A 7,074-nucleotide genomic window follows, 5' to 3' on the forward strand; every position below is an offset into this window, starting at 1 on the left:
AACAGACCCAACTGGAAAGAAAGGGTTTATTATGTGTTTATTATCTCAGCCACTGCTACAAACTCCTGATGGGAGACTACACAGAAAGGAGAATTTGGGAAGGGAGGTTCTATTAAATGGACTGTCCACCATCACAGTGTCTCCTCAAAGACCCCAACTGTCACCTGCTTCTGTGGTAGGTTGACAGAAGTCATGGATGTCATGTCCTCTAAAGCTTAAGTCAGAACAGCTGCTTCCCTCTGTGTTTTGCAGAGTGCACCTGGGTAGCAGCACACACATTACATAATAGTAAGTCATAAGTCAGAACCTGAGAGGAGCCAGATTGCTAAAGCCTTCTGTGTGGATGGGTTTTTTTTATTTCCATCACCTGATAATTTAATTGCTCAATTAACTCTGCCTGAATGCCTTGGCTGTGGAAGAGGAATGTTCCCTTGCAGGTCATGGTAACCCAGACAGGAGGCAAGTAAGCAATGTAAAGGTAAATGATTCCTCTACAGCAAACCAAATGCATCATCCAATTGTATTTTCTCTTCTGCTCTGCTCCTTCCTGTTTGTGTTTTAGGGACAGAACAGGCACCAGACAAATAAAAGACCACAAAACTCTGGTAAAGCCAGTATCATAGGCCTCACCAACATAGTTTAAATCCAAAACTTTCTTAGCAAAATCAAACCTAGCTTGGACATTTTGCATTTCTGAAACTCCATAATATGCCTAATTTAGGTAGCAGGGCGATCTCCTCCTTGAGGAGGACTTTGAAACATCTGCTGCATCACTGAACATTATTGTACTCTTGTTTTTCTTTTCCCAAGCAGCCAGTAGAAAAGATGCCACTAAAGTGGCACTTATTGACCATCCTGGGGCAGAGTAGGACTGATTGAGGGCCTGTGGATGTAATTCTTGTCCATCAGCAGACCATATCTGAGAGGGCTTTGGTTCCAAGGAACATGCCTGGAACCATTATTGCAGCAAACTACACATAATTTAATCATTCCTTCTTTTATAAATACAGCAGTCAAGCTCATAAACCTGTGTCTCTGCTGTTCATGTCAAAACCTGAATGCCCCTGTACAATCTATAGAATCATGTTAGATTATTTATTTATATTTATATTTCTCATTTATATGTTAGTGGGCAAAAATTTCTATTAAAAAATAATCTTAAATTGCTTAGGGATATTAGGAGAGTCTGTACTCCTGGAGATTTTTAAGATTGTCTGCCAGGATGCTTGAGAGCATGTTAATGTTATTAGATCCTGCCTTGGGCCAAGGAGATAACATAGAGGAACTCTGTGACCTTGCAAGATCTTTCCTAGCTATTCCTGGAGCCATTGAATGATACTGGCCTGGAAAAGCAGCAAACTAAAACCTGGTAAAAGAGACACTTCTGGTCTGTCTTCTCTGTAAGGGGAAAAAAAAAAAGCAAAGAGGTTGGAAAAGTTTACATTGAACAAAGCAATGTTCAATTAGAGAGAAGAGCTTACAATTGAAATCAGTGAGTACTAAAGGGAAAAACATCCTCTGCTACATGATCCCTTAAGGTCTTCTCATGAACATCATCATTAAATCCCTACCCCTATTATAATTTTAAACAGCTCCTTCAACCTCCATTTGTGAACTTCCCCCTGGTAGTGCTCCTTTCCATCCTCATGAGAGCTCACATTAAGTCATGCCACAATGAGCCTTTCCTAAATTCCTCCCTGAAGCCACCTCTCAAACATGTAGGGGTGAAACAGAATTTACTTGGCAGGTTACTGACCCCCTTCTGCTCGTATTTAGGATGCAGTGTCTCCTGAATTCTTGGTCATTAGAAATCATCAGCCTGTTGATTCTACAAGTACTCACCATGCTAGAAAATCCTGTTTCTGCCTCATGCCATGCAAAGCCTGACTGGATGTTACTTTGACCTGAAAAACAAGAAACTAAGTAGGTTTGTAGCCAAACCTCGAGCTGCTGAGTGTATCTGTGTCAGGAAAAGGTGCATCTTTAGCAATGACATTATATTTAAAATATGTCTTTTCTTAGACAGATCCTTTAAATTGGGGCAGTTCAAAAGAGGTGAATTTAATTAGAAAACATTTATCCCAAATGTCATAATGACAATGTTGGAAATTCAAGATTAATGAAAGCCAGAAAGAAGCTAAAAATAGCAGCAACTATAAGTAACCAGCTTGGGAAACAGACAACAGAATTAAGAGGAAGTGAGGAACTGGAAAAGAAACCCAAACCAAAACAACCCCCCACTTTCCAGCAGACAATCAGAAGTGTACATTAGTATAAAAACAAATGCACCCATCTATGAAAACATCTGTAATAATCAGATTGTCCATTATGACATTTGTAGGGTAAAATCTCCCAGCAGTAATATAGAAAAGGTAGGTATTTCTCAGAGTTATTTCTTTTTTGGAATGCAAGATATGATGCATATCATGTCATAGCTTAAAACAAACTCAGAGTGAGATTTAAAAAGTACCACTAAAAGTGGGATATTATTGAATCAGCACCCTGGAACCCTCCAAGACATCTGAAGATCTCATTGCCAATGCTCATTATCTGCAAGTCATTGAAAAATAAGGAAGCTTCATAGGTCTAAGAGAAAAACTAATCTTTAGAAGAACAAACAGGACAATCCAGGACTAAGACCTCTTTTAAGTATTTGGAGACAACAGCCAAGAAATAGCTAAAAATGGCTCTAAGTCTGCGCCATGAAAAATTTATTAAAAAACAGGAATAAGTTTAAGTGTCATTAAGAACTTGAGAGGATTTGCAAGGAGAGACAAAAAGACCAAAAAAAAATGTTACTTGTGGCCCCTGACTAGAACTGCTCTGCTGTAAACAAAATATTGTGGCATCAGTAGTGACAGAGCTTCAAGTAAAAGCAATTTTACTTTCAAAATGTTTGGATTAAGGAAATGCAATTGTAGCTTAATCTGTTTGGGATACCATCAGAAAATTGCCTTTAAGATGATAAATTTGCCTTTTTACTCCACCTAACTTACGGAAAAATCTGCAAAACATTTCAGTATGAAGATAGAACATTCTGGAAGAACTTGATAATTGTTACTTTACATATGAAAAGTGTTTCTATTCCATTCTTTGAGATTTTATCATGCAAATCATGCAGAAATGGGTGACTGAACATTCCAAAAGACTTAACTTTTACTCTGTTTGCTTAAGCAAATACTGTGATACCTGTCACCAGTTCAAATTTAATCTTATCCCAAGGCTAGAAAACAGGTCACAGTAAGTTATGTTTGCCTTTTTGTTGTGAAACTTCAATGCATTTCCATACCAAGGACACATGAAATAATTTCTAGGCCAGCTGATTTCACTGGTACCTCTTGACTGCTACAGGATTCTAAAATATTTGCCTTTTTTTGAAGAATGCAAGCACTGAAGGATAATTTGGTCCTTTAATTGTTACATAACCTAGGGACAATTTCTCTAAATGAGCCTGAAAGTAGTGCCAAGTTTTAATTTCACTATTACATGCAAACCTGAACCAGAAAGCCCAACAGTTCTAGTGTGTGAGATCTACAGGCACTGTGGTTTTATTTTGCATTGGAAGCTCATCAGCTTTCAAGCACATTTCCACCTTTATAAAGCAGTTGTGCAGACCCAAGACAAATGAATAGGCAGAAAGCCACGGGAAACCAGAGCACTACCAATTACCTGCAATTGAATACTGTTTCTCATAGAGACAATCACAGAAACAATTGGAAAAGACCTCTGAGATCAAGTCCAAGCTATGACCCAGCACCACCTTGGCACCCAGGCCACGGTACTGAGTGCCATGTCCAGTCTCTCCTAAACACCTCCAGGGATGGTGACTCCACCACCTCCCTGGGCAGCTCATTCCAACCCCTGACCCCCTTTCACTCAGGTTGTTCATCTGCTCCATATGTTTTTATTTCTACAAGTTCAGTAAACACAAATGAAAAGCCGATCATAAAACACACATTTTTCACACAGGGGCCCCTCTGGTGCTGCTTACCCCCTGGGAAAAATGCATATTTTATGATTGGCTTTTTGCAAATATTAAAATTAATATTATCTGTGTTGTGTTAGAAAGTAATGCTGTCTTAATTCTCCTAAGTAGAGTGTTTTATGTTATAACAAAATGTTAAAATAGAAACTATGCTATGTAAGATATTTTTTTAAAGAAAGGACGCACTGAGATAGCAGCCACAGGACACCTGAATCTTTCAGAAAAAGAGGATTTATTGCCCCATTATCAGGAGAAATTAACTTCTTCCCGCCTTGCTTAGGCAGGACGACGCCATCAGGATTCAGAGGAAGAAGTTGACACTGACCAGACAGAATCCTGTGTTTGAATGGAATTTATGCATCACGTATGAGATGTATGAATATGCAACACGTTATTGCTTTTAAGGGTTAATCCTCAATCCATTAACGTGGGTCCTTTTTCGGGCTTATTTTGCCCAGAAAAGGTACCTGGACTGTCCCTAACTCTTTGTTTTTATTGTCTCATATTGTCCTAATCCAAATTGTCCACATTTTTATTACTCTAATTGTATTACTATTTTTACAACCATTTTATTACTATTACGCTTTTAAAAATTTAAAAACAAGTGATTGGCGTTTTTCACACACGCCCCCATTGCTGACCCCCAGGCTGCTGAAGGCCGGCCCCGCTATGGGAGCTGTCTCCCTGTGAGGGTTCCTGCAGGCTGGCCCCGCTGTGGGAGCCATGTCTCTGTGAGGGCTCCCTGCTGAAGGCTGGCCCCGCTGTCAGAGCTGTGTCCCTGTGAGGGCTCTCTGTAGGCTGTTGAAGGCTGACCCCGCTGAGGGAGCCGTGTCTCCCTTCTGAGGGTTCCCTGCTGAAGGCAGGCCCCCCCTTTCGGAGCTGTGTCTCCGTGAGGGTTCCCTGCAGCCTGGCCCCGCTGCCGGAGCCATGTTTCCGTGAGGGTTCCCTGCAGCCTGGCCCCGCTGCCGGAGCCATGTCTCCGTGAGGGCTCCCCGCGGGCTGCAGCGGCCCCCGCTGCCCTGCCGGGCCCGGGTGACTCAGGCAGCGGCGGCGCTGCCGGCCCGGCCCTCCCGGTTCTGCGGCTTTGTGAGTCAGGCTCGCATCCCCCGCTCTGGGCGAGCACCCCGGGCCACCCCCGGAACCCTGCGACGTGCTGCTGCACAGAGCTCTCCTTGCTTTCAAAGCAATCTCCTGCCCGGAGCGCCCCGGGAAAAATCTCCCTTTCAGCATTAACAACCAAGAATTACTTAACAAAGCAGAGCGAGGAAGCGCTTTAACAATATCTCCTAACAATACCTTCTGCTCTGGATCCGGCAGAGCGGAGTGCATCTGCTGACTAACAGCGGGGATGGGGTGGGGAGGCAGCTGCCTTCGCTGCGAGGGAGGAGAGAGCTCCTCGGTGATGCTCTGGGCAGTGCAGGAAAAGCTGTCATCTTCAGCAGCAGCGCCTTGCCTGTCAGGGATCTAACACCCACCACTTCCACAGCTCCTTTCCCCCCTGGCGAAAATGCATGTTTAATATAATGCGCCTGGAACACTAAAGAGGAATTAAACTGCAGCCACAGCTCTCCATTTGATTAAAAGCGTTCAATACCAATGGAAAAAATTATAGTATTTGTGTAACCTTGAGAAGGAAGACCCCAAATATGTAAGTCCATTTGTAATAAAGTAAATTCACCTTCTGTGAAAAGTGAATGAAAATGGGCCTGATGTGCCCTTTCCCAGGATCCACACACTGTCCAGAGAGCAGAATGGTAAAACATCACCAGGATTCACACACGGCCACAGGCTCACTGGCACCTCAGCCCTTGGCTTGAAGAGGAAAGTAGATGTGCAGCCTCCCAGGAAAAGGCACGAATGTGGACAGGATGGGAGACAGCCACTCCAACACTGATTGAATTTCCTGAAGAAACTTTGGCAGAGTGAAGGGTTTCCTCTTGGGGAGAGAGGGCACAGGGCTATCTGTTTCTACTTCTTATAAACAGGTTTCTTTGATTCTTCAGGAAAATACAGCAAGTGAAATACTTACATTCTGAAGATTCATGGATGTCTCCAGGTTCTGGGGTCAAAGGCATGCAAAGACTAAGGAACAAAACCTCCCAACTCTATCAACAGCTGCAAAAAATATTAATTTTGTTTCAATTATCTTCTGTAAGGGCAGACATGACCAGCCAAGACTAATCCATCTTATCTACCTGCTTATGATCAAAATTTTTTTGTCAGCTGCTATTCAAGTGCCCCACAAGCCTTCAAACACCAAACACCCTTCACCTCATGCCTCAATTACATGCATCCTCACCACAAAACAGAGTGACTCAAAGCCTACCCACACAGATCGTGGCCTAGACAGCTGCTGATCAGGATGTGGAGGATTCAGCCACATCCTGAAAATGGAAGAGGCCACAAAGTAGGACAGACAGGATGGCACTGACAGGCGTGTGAGTCAGAACACAAGGGAGAAATGAAGATCTTGTTGACAGCATGATGAGCCTGGAGGCAAGAGGGAGCCTAATTTCTAGACACATACAGAATGGTGAATCAAGATAAAACCCTTCTGCAGCAGATGCTGTAACACTCTCTCAGGACATATTCCTGAGCACAGAGCCTCACTGGGATGTATTTATACCCCTGTCAGGACCTGTGTGAACAGCTCTTTAAGACGGGAGAGAAGGCTTCAGAGAATCTTTTGTGATTATTAGTTATGTTAGAACAGACTGGACCTTTGTCTCTCTGTTAACTTTTTGAGTCAACTCCATGGGTCACCAGCCAGAAAACCCAACATGAAATGCAGTCTGGTGTTTTGTTAATAATATACTCTGTGTTTGTTCATGTTCTTTAATCACATGGTTTTTGCTCCGTGGAACATCCTGTCTCTCTGGCCTAAGCCAGTTCAGAAGTAAAGATGCTTTGGACTGAATCCAGACACCACACACATTTTTGTCTTGCTCTGGAAACCCTATGTCAATTTAAAACCATTCAGCAGAATTGGTATTACTGTATTTGCCTAAAGAATAAAAGGAACATGTTTATAAGACACAGAAACAGATAGCCCTGTGCCCTCCCTCCTCCAAGAGGAAATCCTTCACTCT

Source organism: Camarhynchus parvulus, chromosome 21 (genome assembly GCF_901933205.1).
Source record: "Camarhynchus parvulus chromosome 21, STF_HiC, whole genome shotgun sequence".
In the NCBI taxonomy this organism is placed as follows: domain Eukaryota; kingdom Metazoa; phylum Chordata; class Aves; order Passeriformes; family Thraupidae; genus Camarhynchus; species Camarhynchus parvulus.